The following is a 21,336-nucleotide window of genomic DNA, read 5'->3' on the forward strand; positions in this document are numbered from 1 at the left end:
TATGGAGGTGAATTAATAGAGATAGTGGATTAGAGATAAGATATTAAAGATACTAGATTGCAGGACATAACCTGATAAACATGAAGTAAGGATACTCTTAAAAAAAAAACTATGTAGGGCTTTGAATGGGTTTTTCCCGATAAAACCCGATTAAACCGCCCAAGTAGTAGGTAGTTGATAAATTATATCACCGTCATCGAGTGTTTTCCATATGTCTTTTGGTATTTTTTATAACGGAAAACCCCTAAATACCTTTGGGTAGGTTGGGTTTTTTTTCAAACTTGCTATAGTTGCCCACGACCAAGACTATATTATAATATTTATGGCGCACTCCGGACCCGTTCGATTGCACCGTGTGAGAACTAAATGCAATTATCATCATTGTTGCGTTGTTTGATTATTATTATTTCAACCAATGTCGGTCATACGCGCCACAAATGGATAAGAATTACTTGGCTTTTTTAATAGCAGCGATCACGGCGACCGGAGCGTGTGACGACGTTTGGCGTCGGACGACGATGGTAATATAATTATGACAAAACGAGAAATATTATCATTTTTAACCACGGCTTATGACGGCCGACCAGGTAAGATGTGAGTATAATATGAGAAAAATAATTCTACACACATTTGTATTCGTCGCCGCGGCTTTGTATAGCTGTTCGTATCGCCACACACAAACGCTGACGGTTGAGACACGCATTCAATCACGGGGCTTAGGGCCATGACGATGATGTGCAGCTGTTGTCGTCGGTGTTCTGGGCAAAAGATGGCATTTCAAGTCGACACACGAGGTAAGTAAGTAAGTTAGTAAACGGCAGGACATAAGAATAAAAAAAAACACACAAACGTGTCACCGCACAATGTGCATTAAGAATTATTATTATTATTATTATTATTATACGAAAATACCTCAACATTTCTGCGCTATTGTTTTTGTACCGAATTAATATCTACGTGTATTTATTTAGTTAAATATGTACTTATTTAGTTAATTGAGACACTCGTTAGAACAAGGGCCCAATTCGGTATGTTAATATAATATTGTGCATGGTATTGAATACAAAATATTACATTTATAAGCTTTCAATTTTAAAAGTTTTGATTGGAACAAAGACCCAATTTTATAACTCTTAAAAAAAATCTGCTAAATTAAAATCAAAAATTAATTATAAAGTTTTTAATAACGAAAAACGTACATAGAAAAATAGTTTTTTATGTCTACTGAAAAAAAAACAAAATTACTTTTATGCAATTTAACAAAATATTATTGAAAAAAAAATGTTTTTTTCATAATTCAATTGTACAACATTTTATCATAATAAAAGTGATTCACTTATATTTAATGTAAGTATACATAAAAAACTACACCCACTATAATAGGAAACTTGTTATTGGAACAAAACTAAAAACTTCTAGTCCGGCAATTGCTTTAAGTGCACAAAACAGGACTTTTTTTTTTGAATTATCAAATCATTGGCTTGTAACGTTCAACAGTTTAACCGTGTGAGAAAAATCGCTCTGTTTTTCGTTTTCTTAAAATAATAATACATATCCTAAACCAATTTTGTTGATGAAACTCTAAATGCTAATCCAAAATATTGATGTAACGTTGCCCAACGTTTAAGCTAAATCAAATATTATAGGCTTTATTATTATTATTATCATAAACGTAAAATGAATATAATTATATTGGAGAAATGTATACTAACGTTTTCGTTTTGTTTTCAGCTAAAATAAAAATAATAATAAGTAAATGGATTGGTTTTCCTGTAAACAGTATAATATTATTTAATAGCATTATTCTGCTGTCAGATAAAAGTTACAACAAGTGAGAAAAAAAAATAAATCAGTTATATTCCAAAATAAATACATTTTAAGCTTACCCGAATGATGTGGTACGAATTGTGGTTGAAAAAAATGGAGTATAAAAATAACGAGACACACTAATGTTGTACGGTTTGGTTTTGTTTGTACAGAAGTATTTAAATTAAAAATCAAGAAAACTAAATTAATAATTAACATAAACATTTATTAACGTACACAGTGAAGGGACTACTCAAATGCTGTTGGTATTCATTAACTTACATAACTGAAAACAAAAAAATATTTATGAAATACTCTGATTGTTTAAAACAATAAAAAATATGTTAAGTTCGTTGTAAATTAAAACGAAATTTATTTCAAATTCTAACATTAAGGTATTAAGATCACAACTCATAACTTAAATAGATATCCTGGGGTAATGAAGAGGTTGATTATTTCAGGGGGCAAAAGAAAGACAATATTTAACATAAATTCATTACAAAAATCTCATGATTGTATAACCAATAACAGCTCAATCTGGGAAGGTTTGTCGGATCCGCATCGAGGCCAAAATATAATACATTTTTTTTTGTTTAGTGTTCAAAACATTAATAGTGTTAAATGGAAAAACACCATCAATATTTATGATTGTTTTTTTCCACAAACTTGGGGTTTTATTCTTAGAATATGTCTCCTGTTTGCAGTAAAAACAGTAAACAATCCCCACTGGCCCTTTTAACAATAATAACAATGTAAATTGAAAAACGATTTCACACTTATTGTTCATAATATATCGACACAAATTTTACTGATTTTTAAAAGTTATTCACATTTCAGAATTCTTTTACACTATCCAAAATGAAGTGTTCTGTTGTAACAACGTGCTTGACCAAGTTTTATAGCTTTCATGCGGAGAAAGTAATAATTTTATAATTTAATTTATTTTTTTTCCACTGGAACGATTTTTTTAAATTAATATATTTATTATAGATTATAAACACCGTTTTTTATTCGTACTTAGGAAGGAAGGCGTAAGGGTTGAAAAAATCACTCCTTCACCCTTGAAATCCTACAAAAATCTTTTACATACAACTTGGACTCGCAATAACGGCAACCGGAATGGGCTGAGTCAGCTGATTGTGTTGGGCCAAAGGTTGTTCATTCATTACTTATCTGCTTACAACTTCTACACTTGACCATAAGTACGAAAAAATCTTAATTATGGTGTATACATATTTTGTTAATACAAGCGACGAAGAACTATTAGCCTAAAAGCTACAAAGCAACATTAATAATAGATCTAATAGCATATATTAATAGGTACATATATTATTTTGTTAAATGTATTCAACATTTACAAACAAATTAGGAAGGTTTAAAAATTAGCCAGTTTTTTTCACCTGAGGTCTGGTCTTCCAAAATCGTTTCCCCTACTCGACTTTACCCTCCCCTACTCGTTCACTATTTGTGTGTGTGTACGTACAACACAGAATGCCGTGGTTTTATATAAATATTATTTTTTTGGCATCTTTATTGTTATTTTTATATCGGTACGGAAATCTCAAGGGTTGAAGTTTAACGAAGCCATTCGGTCGTCTCTGGGGTATCGTTTAGACCTCTGTATCTTAAGGCTCGGACATGGCCATAACAACGCCCTCTCGAGAATTCAAAAAAAAAAAAACAATAATAATATTAATAAAAACAGCGGGTAACCGGGTAGCTTTAAAAGTTCGTCCAAAAGTATACCCTTCGACTATACACAGTGGCTTAAGAGCCAGATGATCGAAAGCAATACCTCTTTGAATGTGTTTATGATATTTTAAAAAGTATAAAAACAGACCACGGCGTGGACTAGGATCCAAACGGCTCTATGTAAGTTTTTATTAATGTAAAATTCACTTTTATTTAGGCTATGAATGTTTATGTACAGATTGTGAATGTTTTTTTTTTTAATAAAATGTACAGGTCGATCAACTTATCGTGAACCACTCAATATCTCACTGGGTATCATAAGAAATTACATTTTTTTTTACACTAAGTAGGGAGGGAGGTAAAAGCAAAAAAAATTGTGAGAAATTGAGATCACATTGTATAAAAAAATTATGGAAAAAAAATGAAATTGTTAATCAAACCCAGTAAGATATTTAGTGGTTTACCATAAGTTGATCACCCTGTATATATCTATCCGTGATTCTGCGTTATCAACTTAACTTATAAATGTTATAAATATATTTTCATGTGATAAAGTTCTAATTCCCATAAATATGGCGGAAAATGGCGGTAACTTCAATTATCTCTATTGGCGACATGTACACTTGGCAACCTAGTTTATTATATTATATATATGTGGCTCATAATGGCTACTGATAAGAGGCAATTATTGATAAAAGATCAGTTAGGGTTAGGTTAAATTTGGATTAAATAAGTGAGATTAGGTTGAGTTTAGGTTAGGATGAAAATAAAGACTATTGGCGATATATATATATCTTTTACTTATTTATTTTTAAATTCCTGATAATTTAATGTAAATAAAAAAAATTGTATACTATAAATTAAAAAATTGGGCATTGAAGATTGCTTACTGCTTATAAAACCCATTAAAAACCGCCCGCTTTCGATGACATTATTCTACAACACCCATGTTAGGTTAGGTTGGGTAAGGTTAGGATAGGTTAGGTTAGCGGGTATGTTCTTAAAAATACGTTTATTAAAACATATATGTATTGATATGTAGGTAAAAATGGGTAAATTTTAGTACTACTCTCTTAAATCAAAAAACATGTAAATATCTGATATTTTTACAGTTTCCAGTTTTAAACAGTCAAAATTCATTAACTGAACCTTATATGGCATTAAAAAAAAAAAAACGTCTTTTGTTTATATCATAATGACGTGTAATTCTGACATTCTGTTAAATCTTATATCATTACAAATTTTTCGTTTTTTTTTTTTATGCTGTACTATTTGCTTGTTTGGCGTTATATTGAATAAATAAATAAATAATTCATAATATTGTTTCGGTGTTTTTGACATTTTTTTTTCTTTTAATAATGGGACTTCCGAGCGACTATAGAACTCATTTTCGGACCACCGTGCGCCGGCACCGCGGCTGCTGGGCCCTGCGCTCGCGTCGGCTGCGGTCGGTAGCGGTCGGGTCCGATCGCCGTTTCGGTGCGGCGTGCCGGCAGATCACGTGTGCCCTACGCCGAACGTGCCGCAGAGGTAGCTTGCTCATCGGTCCGAGTGAGTGGATTTCGCGTTGCCGGTTTGGTTGTTGTCTATTTATTCAATTTTTTATTTGCCAGTTTTACACGCGATATTCATATTTTTATTCATTAGTATTATTGTACAACAACGGAGTCGATCGTTTCCACATATCTATAATTTTTTATTTCATTCGCCTTTGTCCTATTCCATGTATTAAAATCGTTACCGGAATAAAGGACAATATATTCGTTCGTCGGCGCCAAAAAAAAAAACGGCCATCACGGTAAGATTGATATAAAAAAAAAAAATAAAAAAATATTACATATTTTGTATAAAAAGTCAGCAAACAAAACAGCTCTGTTTTTCACACGAAAATTAAATCCGAGAAAAAAAAATTGTCCACATTTTAACTGCGTTAAGCCCCTTTTCAAAACTATACTTAGTTTTCAAACTTAACCGGTGAGAACGGTCATAAATGGTGATACACATATTATACTTCTTATAAGTTACACCACATGTTTTGTTACTTCAGATTAACATAACAATATGAAGTTTATCAAACGATTCGTTTAAAGATTAAGTATACAAATTTAGTACTTTACTTTGTGTGCAAACAATTCTGAAATTAATATTCGTGAAATACTCTTTTAAAAATATCACAAAATTCCTAATCGGAGAAGATTTTTTTAAATAAATACAAAAAGGATTTATACAATTTAATGGAATTTATAAATATGTAAAATATTGTTATCGAAGTTCAATAACATAATATAAAAATGTTGAAGTGTTCAATTAAACTTTATTATTTTTACTTCACAACAACTTTTGAGTTTGTGTACAATTCGTTATTTTGACCATATTCTACAATAATTATTTTCTGAAACATATTTTTAATTTATTTTATAGCACATCCCTTTAAATAAAAAAAGTAATTACACGAACGAGCAATGTATAGATTTTATTGGATTCATATAATTAAAAAAAGAAGAAAATATTTCAAAGAGAGAAAAATTGCCATACCTACTTATGTCGTTTGCAGCAACCGTACTTACATTATTGTAAGGACAGTTCAACAATATTGAAACTGTACTTACATTTCAAGTATAGTTGGCGCAAACGGTCGTTTAAACTCTAAATTGTGCAATTAAAAACGTTTACTTTAAATTAAACATGTTTGCTGGACTCAAATTGTTGTTTGTTAATAGGTAGCAAAATATTTGGCTTTTATTTTTTCAAAAATTTCAAATGCTAAAATTTTTTATCTTTTAAAAAAAACTTCCTTGTGTTGTGTACCTATTAAAAACGACAATATATTTTATTTAATCAGTAAATATTTAACATAAACAAACGAATATTGCCAGTAATTTTAAGGTCAATAAATTGACAAGCCCGGTGCATATTTTTCTGGGCGAGATAATAAAAATTGCAAAATGATGTAAGAAAAAAAATCAATTTTTATGACAATATATTATATTGTTACATACTGCCAATTTTAATTATTAAAAAAAAAACAATTATTTTATGAGCTCTTGCTTTATGAAACGTTAGACATAAGATTATATTAAAAAGTATTGCCTATATTTGACCCCTTAAAAGGTAAACGTCTCTGTACACATAATAATATGAGGTATAATTTATTGAGACCGTTGGTGCACGTTTGGATGTATTTAAACGGTTAATTTAATCCTTCAACGCTTAATGGTGTATTTATATGTATTTTCTTTTTTTTTGATAATTAACCGAATATTTTTAAATCGCTAGTTAAATGTCGTAGTAAGGATTGTATGTAAAAAAAAATACAAAAGGTATATAATATATATATTTTAGTAAAAACTTTAAATAAATGTACAGCGTTGCCACTTAAGTGCACCGGTCATATTATCAGCAACAATTATATTGCATTGAAGGGTTAATGTTGTGGCACGTGGCGGTCTTTGAAGACATTTTTTGCTGATAAAGTTAGCGAAAAAATTAATACCAAAAATAAATAGTACAAAGTGTGTGTATATTATTTGTATATCGTCCAGTAAGAAACGCCCTGTGTCAATCATCACTATAATACAACGACAATAAAGCTTTCAACGAAATTGAAGTGACACCGTCTTAAGTGTCTGCGAATTAAGTATTTTAATATTTTATTTATATTAACATAACAAAATGGGTTTGATTGGTTGATTTATTAGTATTTTTTTTTCCATAGACTTTCAAGAGTTTTGTATTTTCTTTAAACAAGTTTTATGTGTTATGATTTAAAATGAAAAAAAAAACATAATCCAAATTTGAAATTACTTCCGCTATATAAAATACACATTGTATAAACTACTCCGGTTAGGTACAAAGTATATTTTTTAAATTCAACGTTGAAACGTTTTTTTTTTAATGAGTCCATTCGCTTAAGTACATGCATAGGTGATTTTTTGAACTTTAAAAAATTAGCGCAACGCTTATTTTTAAACGAGTAAAGTGATATATTGCGTTATCATTAATAATAATTAGCCAATGTAAATAATAATATATTTTTCACACATTTATTTATCTTCATCAATTTTCGATAAAACATTTTGATAGAAAAATGAAAAACCTTATCCGTTATTGTCTCATTGAAATTTCAAACTTATGGTTTAGTTTGATTCTTATAAAATAATATTGTAGATAATTTCAAAATAAAAAAATGTTCACACTGGTGTATTTTAATTTTTGGTCTTAACAATAAAAAGATAAGTAGCTATTTCTTTAGTTCCAAAAACGACATATCAAGTCGAATACGTTTTATATTTAGAAATATGGCAAAAATATCCTGGAAAAAGTTAAGAGTATCCACACTTTATATATCGATACATGGATATGTCCTGCATCTAGTATCTCTAATTTATTATCTCTAATTCACTATCTCTATTATTTCACCTCCGTGATACTCCTCCGTGGTTGATTACTTTTTAATGTTAAAACACCTAAGACATATTTTCCCCTAAACCTTTATCGAAGCTAGCAATGTAACTAACTAAATTACAGAAAAAAAAAATAATAAAAAAATCCTTCAGGCTTGTGACCTTTTTCGATTTTAATATGTCATTTACACAGTTTTTTGGTGTAAACATTTTCCCAACACAACTGTAAGTCTGACTTATTTTGGAGTTAATGAGCTCGGCAACATAGGTTTGACGACATCATACCCTTTGGTAACTGATGGAAGTGTACCAAAAAAACAAAATAATAATACCAAGGCCGTGTTGTCTTCAAAGGAAATATTTGTACAACCCTTTTGAGTTTGAATTCAAAATAAATATGAAATCTACAAAGTATACGAGGCTATAAATCTAAGAAAATTTGGCGCACGTCAAACATAAATCACCGGATTATATTTTGGAGTTGAGCACACCAAACGATTGTGAAGGCTATACTTGTTTTTTTTTTTTTTTTAAGGCTAATTTGATTGTATCGCGTTATTGCGTCGTTTTTTAATTACGTCCAAAAAGTAGTTCAGGTAAAAACAAATTTAATTTTTTTGAAAATGATTTTTTAGATTACTACTTTTGGCGTCGGTTTGCTTTACTTACAGTGTACTATTTTATCTTTTTACTTTCTGTCATTACTTTTAAGGCAGAGGCGTGATGGGATTATGGAAAAATGTACTACTAAAAAAAAAAAGAAATTATCTAAAATCTATCTTTTGTACAATCTCATATTATTTAAGTCAACGGTAATTGTTTTGTAAGAATTCTTACAAAACACACTCTACCGCCATTGTCTTATATCAATATATATATATTGACATATATAAAATATATTCCAGAGATATGCTAATTTACATGGTTGTACTTAACAGCTTTAAGATGTTGTTGGCGCCTTGAAAGTTAAACTACTATTTTTGGCGTAGATATTAAATATTCTTGGCCGTGGATTCTTCTTCGGAGAACTTCAGTTGGTTATGAAAACTGTTTGGAATTATTATTAATCGACATTTTCATAATTTACATAAAGTGTCTTTGCAATACATCAGATGTTCGGTTTCTTTTGGCCGTTAAGTCTTAACGATTGAATACAAATTATAATCCCTAACCAAACAAAGCAAAAAACGATTGCCGACTGGAGTGGTTGAATTTTTTTCCAAAAGAAAATTGAAAAAAAGTGACAAACAAAATGACTGTGATTTACACGGTACAAATTTTCATCCATTAAATTGTGACTTTTCGACAATATAAATTATACGACTCGGAGTAAAATATTTCAAGTTGTCGACCACAGCCAACTTTGGCGTCGTTCGAATAATTCTATTATTTAAATAAGTTACCGGATAAGAGTTTTATTATTCGAGTATATTTATTATTTTTTGTCAACGGAAAATAATTTATATTTATTGGTTAAAGGTTCAATAACAGCAAATACTACCTATTTATTTCAATTTAATATTTGTTTTTTTTTTCAATTAACTATGCACGACGGCAGCTGTTATTAAATTATATTTTGTACAAATTTATTGACGTATCTGCATTAAGTGTGGATACTCTTAACTGAGTTTACTCGGTTCTTCTTCTGATTCATTTTTGGCTTTCTACAGACAATTTTGAGCCGTCGTTAAAATCACAATTTATATCTGGTCTCCGTTTGAATCATGCTGGGATACGTTGACCTTCTCTGTTGTCCTATTCGACTTTTTTTCTCGATATTATTATTGTGTTCTGATCTATTAGAAAAGTTTTTTTATTTTATTATACGTGACAGGAGGCGGTGTTTGTCGGCGTATACATACATATATATTTTATTATAATGCATTTTTGTTATTATATGTTAATCTTATTGGATGGTTTGTTTGCGAGAAATTCCGCCTACTGGTTGTAAAAAAAAAAAAAAAAATAAACGATTTATACCTAAATCTTATCGTTATTTCCATAAACAACACTTTTCAAACGGAGGACTTTCAAAGTAGGTGGGTTCTCGCAGCATATAAAATATATATGCATATTATCAAGTACTTACGCAACGGCGATCGTATTGAGAGGTTATGGTTTGATGTACATTCTTCACAAAATTCTCAGCATATTAACAGAGAGATAAAGTATAAAAAACCAGACACAGTTATTCTTATTTTCAAAGAAAGGTCCCCGCAGCTGTTCGACGTAAAGGTCGAAAAGAATAACCAACATTAATGTGTATACATATATATATATATATATATATTTTTTTTTAGCGTTTTCTCAAATACTTTGCTTCAGTCAGTCTCTGTGCGTTTACCCCGCCATATATAGGTTGTCCAAATATTTGCCTTAAGAAGAACATTCGATTTTATATATCAAACATACGCTGGACAATACCTAAGTTCGGGGAACTCTTTGGGTTTGAGTTGCTAGGCATATTCAAACACACAACAACTTTATGTATTAAAAACGTCCAAAAAGCATTTTGATTTATTTTTTTATTGATTACGACTTAGCTAGCTCAAGTTGAAATTTAAGGGGCTTTAGTGCAACAACCCGGTAAGTGCACATTTAACATTTGTGTACAGAACAATCAAAAGAAAATGCATTTTGTATTATCTTAAAAAGTATTACTGTTTGTTCCACCAAAATGTAGATAATAGTTTTTCCATGAACATTTTCCCATTAAAAAAAAATTCAAGAGTATCCACACTTCGTGCAGATACATCAATACATAGATATGTAATGCAATCTAGTATCTCTAAAATATTATTTCTAATCTATTATCTCTATTAATTCACCTCCATAGTACTCAGAATGACCGCCAGCCATAAGACATGTCAATGTCAAAAGCAATTTTTTATAAAAATGGACTTACCTACCCGGTTGTCGCGCTAAGCCCTTCAGTTGTGCCAACGGTTGGCGTATTTCAGGGCTGCCACCACATTTTTCCCTGGTGATGTCAATACCGTAATCTGAGAATTTAATTTTAGCGATATCAATTATTAACAACGAGTAGTATGGTTTTTTTTTTATGTTGTAGTTATAATTTCAGCTAAACTGAACTCTCTCGCTAATTGCTATCGCGCAAATTAAAACATTGAAAATATTCCAAATAAATAATATAATATTTTCCACGGCCAACATTATATTATTATAAATTAATTCGATTAAAAATTTGTATGCAAATAATTTGGCCAGTTAAAACCTTACACATGTATATTTTAATAAATGCTATTTAATATCTGTTTCACAGGGCTCGTGCATTTTAACCGTTCATTTTTTTTTTTTTTTTTTGGTCACATTTCTATCTTCGAAGTGGGCAAAAATACAATTTATATATGTGTAATAACAGTACACATTATTTTCTAATATAACATTAATGTTTTAGTTGACGGATTATTCTGGTAAATGTTTTGCTATCGTTTTGATGAAATATTACACTAATTATAATTGTATTTATTGATTATCATTTCAATAGTTGTTGTACAAACGAGTTCGAACAAGTATCTTGTTAAAAAAAATAACATACAACAATTTTTTTTATGGCTTTCACATAGAAAAAAATAAGACCAATCCGGGAAAAAAATATTTTTATTTAAATAACCGGTACCTACTGACTTGTTTTTTTTTTGTAATTTCTTACAGTTAAACTTGGTAATGTTGACAAACGAAAAACAACACAACACCTTATTAAAATGTAAAGTGAATTGATTGGGTTGTTTTTTATTTGTACAGGTTATATGTTATGCATTAAATTACAGTGACCCAAACACCCACCTATCGAATTTCATTTGAATTTATTTACTCATTTATTATTATTATTATTACTTTTTGGGAAATGGTAGCTGTAATTGAATGCGTTCAGAGCAATCGCTGTACCTTAATAAATTGTTTACAATTATAATTTTGAAAAAAATCTAGCCTAATCGAATACAGAAATGGTTTATAACATATTTTCACCTTGTAGAGACAAATTAAAATAAGAAAAAGAAAATCTCCTCTCTCGACATTTACAAGTACAACACAACAATGATCTGACTTAAAGACATAATAACATCCTTACCGAACCGGTGACCCAATCTTGTAAAGTATTTTAACGATGATGAATGTTTTGTAATTTTCCACTACTTGGAATATTTTCCAAATTGAGTAAATAAAGTGTGAATTCATATAATTTTTGTATTTATATCATTAAATACCAAAGACAATACATTTAAGTTATTTAAGATAATAAACGCAGCTATACACTTTCATAACGATAATAATCAAAATACAATGTGCATTTTAAATAAAAACAGGAACAACGTCTTTTACATGTGTTTTTTTTTTATCAGTTTATTATTTTTTATGGGTCACGTTCAAATCAAATTGACGGAAATTCGATCATAATAATATTATTCAGAGTTTGGTTTCAGCCATGACGTTTTGCAAATGAGCAAAATCAATCTACAATAGCATGTTTTTCTTTTCTGCTCTCATCGAACAGCGTTTGGTTTTTTAAGAGATCTTGCGACTACATTGTTTGCAACAAAATATATAATAGCGTTATGCACTTACCGTTATGCATGCGATTCAAAACAAATAACGACAATGGAAAAACGAATACAGGTCGCTGCGTTGTCTATTGAACGCATTAGATTAATGTACATACTGACAAAGATGTTGTCCTTATCCAGTTTACCACTAAAAAAACCATTGTTTTCATCGGTATAACACTAGTGTAGAACTCAATTTTAGTTTTAAATTCAATTCAATTGAAAGGTCCCCATCAAGGAAAAGGAAATACCATAAATTAAAATATTCAATTACAGCACAACAAGGGTAAAATTAAATATAGGTGTCTATTTGGACGTTAACAAAAGCGAATGAGAATGTATATGTTTAAGTAAAATATTATCAAGTAATAGCACAGACTAGAATATTATGAAAACAAATAGTTCACTGTAAACATAAATCATGATGACTTAAAAATGAAATCAGCGTGACCACAGGTTTGAGCATAAAACTACATAATATCATCACAGATTAGATAACGAAAAATTATGATTGATAAGGAGTTTGTACAATAATATTCATGTTGCTATATCTGTTTTTATATAGACTGTGGTATCAGCAAAAAGGTGAGCAGCAGTATGACCGGAACAACGAAATTATATTTCTCTCTGGTACAAAACATACAACTTATCGATTATCATACCATCACATTATCATATGAAATTGTAATTTATCTATTGGTCTGTATAATATTGATAAGGGTGATTATGTGCAGTGTTTAACATCTTATATAAAAAAAAAAGTATTTATTTTGATAATATCTATTGGTAACAGATTTTTTATATTTTCAAGTACATTAATAACTAGGTAGTTGAAAAAAAAACCATCAGGTGTCGTTAGGTTTTTTTTTCCATCCACATACATTTGTGTCTGAGCGCGTGGTGTAAAGTGAAGTGAATATAATAATATTGTTACAATTTGTTTAAACGTATCTGTCATGTCGTCGAATCGGCGGCGGTGCTACTTGTTTTACATAATATTAGTTAGCCCACACGTTGTCGGTTTAATTTCTATAGATTAAAATACATGCTAACGATATCGGAACGGTTGTGATTAATTCCTCGCCGTCAACACGTTACCGGGTCAGTACTAATATTATAATGTATTATTCGTTTGAAATAATAAATAAATAAAAACCAAGAATTAAAGCGTCATGTGTGATTTTTTTTTTATCAATTCGTTGACAATATGTATCGACCGACCGGTTTTTTTTTTGTAACGATGCTCAAAAAACGATTGGATGGCGTTTAAGCAGTTTACCGCCTCAAGACCGAACGGATGTTAGTTCACACACACACACCCAGTACAGTCTCTCGCAAATAGTTGCCATTTAACATAAAATATACAATGTGAACATCCGTCTGAATGTATCCGTCTATTTTCTAAAGACATAGTGCTGCCGACAAACGTTGACGACCTAAACACAATAATTATCGTACACCCCCCTTACTCCCAGAAGGGGTGGAATTATTTCCAAGGGGAAGTGCAGTTAAGAAACGAGCGCAGATAAAAATAATACTACACTCCACCGTTCCTGCGGCCCTAAGCTCGAAACTTCAATAACTTCAAAAATAGTCAATCAACCGGTGAAAATGCTAAGTACATTATTTTTAATTAAAAAAGTTAATAAAATCTATACGTTACCGTTTAAGTTTCAAAGGTTGCTATCAAAAAAACTAAGTTGAACAATATGAAAAAAAAAAAAATGATTATAGTTTCTTATTAAAAACCCTGTGAGATATTGAGTGGCTCATGATAAAAAAAACCACCCTGTATATCGAATTCAAAATAGGTGTTCTCATTTGAAAAACTAAAGTACACGATCTATTAACGTAGAATGGATAAAGTTAACAAAATGTCCACGATATTGAAAAATATAGTAAAACTTATACCGAAAAGAATAGGAAAAAAATAATTTTCAAAATATTCTCAGGTATTTTCCGGGAAAACGAGTGCCTCGCGCTGTTGGATCTGCTGTTTTTTTTTTGTGTGTCGTAACATCAAATTATTTAAATCTGAGACAAATTTAAGGGGCGTCCTCGTTGAAATTCTACCAAAAAAAAAAAGACCCGTCTTGATAATAATATGTTTATTTACTTATAAAAATTAAACAATAAGCACAGGGGGTTTGAACGGCGATCCATTAATCTCGGAAACCGTCCACGGTGCAGACGGCAGATTTCACACAGGCCCAGGAACAATTAATTAATCTTCTTATGTGTACCTACGACGTGGCTTTGTGAGAGTCTGTATAATCACTTAAACTATTACTATTAAAACAGTCGTGCACACGCTCAATTTACCGTTTCGGTAACAGTCATCGATTATCAACGGCGAACAAAACAAACTCTAGGACCACGGCGGATAATCGAAACTGTTTACCAGGCGCTATTATTAGTATAATTGCCCCCTCTCCACCCCTTGCTATCCCTCCCTTTTTGGAGCCTTGCCGAAAACAGTATTCCCCCCAAAACGACAAATATCGCATTGTCACACAAAATACAAACTAGAATATCAATCGTAAAATTCCAACATGTCTCCTGTTAATTGTTCACGTACAAATAATTGCTCAACTTATGAGTTTGCAAATGATAACTTTTCTACGATAAAGTTTATTTGTTTTTTTTTTTCGTTAAATTTAAAATAACAATATATTATATATATAATTTTTTTCTTTATTAATATATACACAATCTGTTCCAAATAGGTGCAATAACAGTATTAGCCAAAGTAATAAAATTACACGAATACTTGAGAAAAGAAGCCACCCATTGATGACACTTTTAAGTGATTTATACATTATATTAATAAAAACATGTTAAAACAATATTAAACAGTTGAAGCCAGCTCATTTTTTGGTCAAAAAGTATGCAAGTCACTTATTGTTGTTACAAACACATCACATAAGTTAAGGAGTTATTTTTTTTTTTCCAAAAGAACAAAGTTATTCTAGTCTATGATTTAATTACTAAAAACCTTAAGGAAATAATATTATAATTTAAGTTAGATATTTACTGATTTATTGTTTAACGATTCAGTTAGAGTTGTTGCACTACAACAATTTTTAACAGCTATTAAGTATATGATCTGAACCCGTAAATGTTTTTTTATATTTAATCGGTTAAGTCACGGACAATAATATTGATATATATGTATATGTATATATACACATATATTATGTTATGGAATCAAGCAAGTCATTGTCTTCTAATATATTTTACCGTGGACGTTGATAAGGGTTAAATGAAATTAATTTTCACCAATTGAAATAATTACAAAAGTGTGTAAATGTCAACTGAAATTATCCTTTTCGAAATAAAATTGTTCGAACGGTGCAAAAAAAAAAAAGGAGTAACTTTACTTGTCTCTTTTTGACTCACATCTCGCGATTTTTTTTAATTTTCCTTCACTGTTCATTGACAAAACATAATAACGTTAATCCTGCATTTGGTCGGGGTTGTACTTGTATCATATTATACTGTTCGCAATAATTCAGGCTACGGTCGAAGAGACTAAAATATTATAAGAATTATTGCCATATTGTAAAACCGACACCGTTTTGCATAATAATTGCAGTTTATTAAACACCGACGTTTTGTTTGGTAGGCGAACGTATAATTTTATTTTTACACTAATAAAATAATAATAATATACATATTGTAGTATAATCAAGTTGGGTATAATATGACGGGGCTTGCCTGATTTTTTTCTTATATTATTACTATACTACTGTGTGTGTGTGTGTGTTTGTTAATAACAGCTTTGCATTAAACTGGACTCGGATAACGTGTATTTAACTGTCATTTCAAGTATAATAAAATATTTAATTACTGGACACATAACCTTAATGCGGTAATAAATCTCGGCAAGTCGAAACGAGATGAATAGGAAAAAAAAAAAAAGGTAAAATATCAAATCCACCTGGTTTGACTGTCTGGCAGGTATGGCGTTTCCTTAAATATTTACAATAGAATTTGTTCTAATCCGAGTCTGATCTGTTTCTTACACAACTACAGATTATCACATCCGACGCTAACTTGTTTAAAAGTTATTTGATTTCTCGTGAACATTAACGTTGATTACAATTGTAACGACCGTATTTCCAAGCAAAACTTCAGTTATAAATTAGTTGTAAAAAAAAAAAAATTACAACCAGCTTGGTATGTATCTTAAGATGTTCCACGAATTTGAAAAAGTTTTTCGGTCAGACACATTTAATTTATTACACTCTATCAAATATAGGACCGCTCTCAAAGAATAAATCATATTTAAGTTTTCCATGCAAAAAAAAATTAAATAAAATGGCGAAAAATTAAAAACTATTTTTAAGTGATTAATTTTGAAATTGTTTACTTGTTGTGATTTTATTTTCAGTTGATTGTTATCGTTAAATGTTTTATACTTATTAAACAAGTTTAGATGTACCGATGAAAGTCGCGATATTTTAATTATTTTTATAAACAAAATTAAATACATTTAAAGTATTTCCGGCATGATTTTTGGAATTAAAATAAGTACTTAAAATTTAAAGAAAAGTTCATAGCAAATAAAAACAAAGGTTATTTTCAAAACGGGTTATACGAAAAGCGAGTAAAGCTTGAAAAGTTTTTGGAAATCATTTAAAGTTCTAAAAAAGTAATTATTGCGGTTGATAAACTTGAATATTTAAATTTACACTTATTTATATTTATACTTTATAAACATGCACAAAAGGTGAGGTTACAAATTATTTTAACTGTCTTATAATTTATATTTTGCTTTCTGAAATCTCTGAAATTCAGTTTAAACTAGGTTTTCTATATTTTAACTGAATTCAACGAAGAAATATTAGCCCCAAGACAAAAACTGATTGTTTTGGTGGTTTTATAACTGAAAACTAAAATCAAAGGAAAATTATATTTTGATAAAATAATATGTTAGTGCGTGATTTCAAAAGTGAAATAATACCATAAAATATGTAAAAAAAATAATTCGTCTCATAATAATATTAAATTTTTTTTTTCAGCTCAACATTAAGTGTTAGCCATAATAAACTAAGTTTCTTTATTTTTTTCTAGTGTTTGTAGTGTACTTTATATTGATATATGTCGATTTAATTTGATCGATTGACTTCTAAAACCAAACTAAAGAATATGATATTGTAAACAATTTTGGTTTTTTTTAGGTGGGGGGGGGGGGGGCAAAATACAGCTAACTATTTCTGTAATTAATTATAGCCTCGCGCCACTGCGTCGAAGGTTCAATTTTCCTGCGCTTTACTCTCAAGTCTTAACACGTTAATTATTATGGTCCATTATTAATCAGACTGATGTCTGTGAGCGTGTGCACTTGATTCCTAAGCAATCAATTTCAAACGCAAGTTCGGTATTAATCATTTTGGAAACACTGAACAGGCACACCGAGCTGTATATTATGTATGATTAGGGCAGACTGTATTTAATATGACATATCACTATTTCAATTTAGACATTACAAAGGAAATGTTAATAACTGCATATTTGTATTTATGTTATGCAAAATATACATTTTATCGGTTAGGTATACAACACAAAGGTCCCTAGACAATAAAAATAAAGATGATACAAATAATTATGTTCTTACAACCTGCTTCAGTTATTTACTTGTGATAATCAGTAATAATGATAACACGAGTAAGGTGACTACAATTACCGTATGCAAATGGGTTTAAAATCTTATGTGGCTGCACTGTAAAAAAGTAAGCGCTACGAATTAGATAAAACCAGATGGCGCCAGGTGGTGGTCATATGATAATATATTTGAAGTGCTATAGGTTGACACACAGTGTTACCATATTACTAATAATTTACTACTGTATACAGATTTCAATGGTTTAATTTGTTACGGTACAGTATGGTTTAATATGGTCGTACCTAATCAGTAAATAATATCACATATTAAATTATTCTCATTGTGTTATACTATGCTGCCATGTAGTTTATTGTTTTCAACTAAAGGTTGCAGGATCGCCGCCATTAAATTATAGTCGATTCATATCAAAGTATATATTAGTATTGGCAATGGCCTCTCCTTATATTATTTACTCTATGGATGGCGCTCTTCGTCGTTTTTTGACCCTAACTGAGTTCCGCCTGAGATCAGTGTGACCACATGCGAGGAACGAAATTATTGTAGCAAACATTTTACTGTAATATGCTAGCAAATAATTTTTACAATACATTTGTGATAAAAATTAATAAATTCAGTGACGCTCAGTTCTGAAACAATAATTCCTCAGGAAGTTGTAAGAAAGAAGGTTTACCGTTAGCTATAGTCGGATATAAAAATACAAAACTTAGCTAGACTCGACAAAGTTTGACACGAATCGTTTACCGGCTTAGGGTTATTACGTGCTCTAGTTTACTTGATAACAATAATAACACGGCTGTAATATTATTATGTAGTTCGGGTCTTCCACCGTTTGCAAAAAATACGGGCAATGAAATTTCATGAAATACACGGTTTTCGTTTTAAGCGATTGCACAACAAAAACAAACGCGTGCCAATTTTCCGTTATTGTATTTACCAAAGTAGTGTGTACAATAGTCACTCGTTATGGTATAGTTTCATTATAAATATTATAATGTATTTACAAAGTACAACAATATTATAACACAACTGTATAGCGGGTGTACAGTGTGTTAAAATAAAGGCGAACTGCGACAGTGTGACCACTTTAAATAAAAACAAATACTTTCTTTTATAAGATAATGAACACTGCACAGTATCACCGTTATCAATTATACAGACCAATAGATATGACAATACGGTAATGTGAAAACCGTATGATAACCGATGAGCCGTATTTGAAAATATGTAATAGAGAAATGTAATTTCGTTACTCTGGTCACACTGCAGCTCGCCTTTTTGCTTACTTCATAATATTTTTACTTATATTGCGACCTGCCCGGTTCGTCATTAGCTTTAACGGTCGTTAAGTTTCCAAATGATTATCAGTGGTCAACAAAACCATTAGTACAAAAGTGCTGCCAACCTTTTTATATTTGATGTATGCACTGTTTCGTTTATTTCAAGCGCGTTAAAAACATAATATGTGCTGGTTTCACGTTTAAGATTTATAAAAATATCTCAAGATTAAAAACTACGCACGAGTTTTGGCGTGTTGGCAACACTGATAACAATTACTGTGTTTATGAAAACTCTCCTGGCTTTTTGTCACGTGTGACAACAGCAGAGCTGGCGGATAATACTATTCAAATCAAATGGTCGATAATTAATTATTAAATTTTTTAAATTATTTCAATTTCAATTGAAATTATTATTTTTTTATACTTTCATAGTTAACAGATTGCACAATAACCAATTTAGGCTAGTTAATATGGACTATAAGGAAAGACATAGTATGTCATATCAAGAGTTCCCCTCGTTGGTTCTGTATGTAAAAAAAAAATAGCTATACAATATTATGAAAAAGAATTTTTTTTTTTTTAAATCTAGTATCTTATATCGACTGGGTCATAGCCGTTAACCGATTACTAGAGTGTGTAAATAAATAATATTGTTTTATCATCTGTCGCTTCCGGAAAAGAGCACTGGCATCAGCTTACAAACGTTGTCGCCGTAGAGAGACTAGTCGGTGTAGTGTTTATAATAATAATTGTGATGCTATCCAATTTGTATATACAATATATAGATACACATTTAAGTATGTAATGTATTTTGAACGATACCGACCGAGGATGTGCGTTCAAACCGTGTTAAGGTCAAACTATGACGTGGGCCGTTGTCGTCTGGCCGGTTCTTCCTACTCGCAGACATTTTTCAGCATTTTTTACATTTTTCACACAATTTTTTTTAATCGAAATAACATATAGCGTCGTGTATAAATATAGCTGTTTGCAAAATACAACGAGATAATATGATATTTTCGGATTCACAATAGCCCGGAGGGATGAATATTTTTACACATTGCACCCGTTAAGCGAATTGTCTCCGCCAAATTACATAACTAGTCTGTTGAGAGAAGAAAATTGTCTATAAAAACGGCAAAGAAGACGTCATCTCAGTTAAAAACCGTTAAAAAGAATTGTACATAATATTAAATATAATATTGTAATTTTTGTTCAAACCGTTTTCTATTATCTATTTAGTGTAGGGCTCAGTTTTTTAACCGTTTAAAAATATAACTATCGAATTAATTAATAACATAATAAAAAAATAACTCCCAAAAGATTAGCAACATTTATTATTATTCTGATTTATGAAAACGGTCACGTTGAATCTCCGAATTTACATATTATCCATATAGATTTGTTAAGATATTGACTTGATTTATTTGGTCGATAATTCCAATGTTGTTAAAAAAAAAAAAAACAAAGATTTATAGTAATTATACAAAACCAATTGTACCAAATGATGATTTCTCTATTAATATTGTATATTTGATTTTTTAGGCGAACATTCAAACAAAGGGGAAAACCACTTGTATTAGTCGGTAAGTTTATCCGATGCATTTTTTTTTTGGCTTCTAAGAATAATGTTCAACTTCAAAACTAGTGGCTCAATATTTGTGGGTAAATCAATATTATAGAATGTGAGATTTAAACTGGAATACAGTGTTGGCCACTCATGCACTAGAATTACATAATAATATACCACAAAATGATACATGTTTGGTAAATTGTTTTTTTTTCTTCTGGAAAATATAAAAAAGTCATAACATTTTATATAGGTAAATGATGTATCTATTGCACGCTTTGTAAATAAACCAGAAAAATAACCAACTGATAGATAACACAACGAGCCACCGCATAAGTCCCAGTTTTCAGTCATAGATTTAATGTGCATAAATTAAAATTAAAAAATTTAGCTT

General features: G+C 30.2%; 1 protein-coding gene across 2 annotated transcripts in view; it reads left to right on the forward strand.

The window, feature by feature from the left end:
• The first annotated feature begins 666 nt into the window (after positions 1-666).
• The window catches only part of LOC126847006 (cardioacceleratory peptide receptor), a 135,835-nt gene continuing 115,165 nt past the window's right edge, over positions 667-21,336 (forward strand). The window contains exons 1-2 of one of the 2 annotated variants that reach the window (XM_050586934.1): positions 667-794; positions 20,918-20,958. The gene's annotated coding sequence lies outside the window, so the exon portion shown is untranslated. Of the gene's footprint in view, positions 795-5,036; positions 5,297-20,917; positions 20,959-21,336 lie in introns of those variants that run through there. The other variant, XM_050586932.1, reaches the window with a different exon arrangement.

This window comes from Adelges cooleyi, unplaced genomic scaffold, assembly GCF_023614345.1.
Source record: "Adelges cooleyi isolate 19-005CV unplaced genomic scaffold, UGA_ACOO_1.1 ACOO_flye_CR_arks_rails_tigmint_CR_PRNA_9, whole genome shotgun sequence".
Lineage (NCBI taxonomy): Eukaryota > Metazoa > Arthropoda > Insecta > Hemiptera > Adelgidae > Adelges > Adelges cooleyi.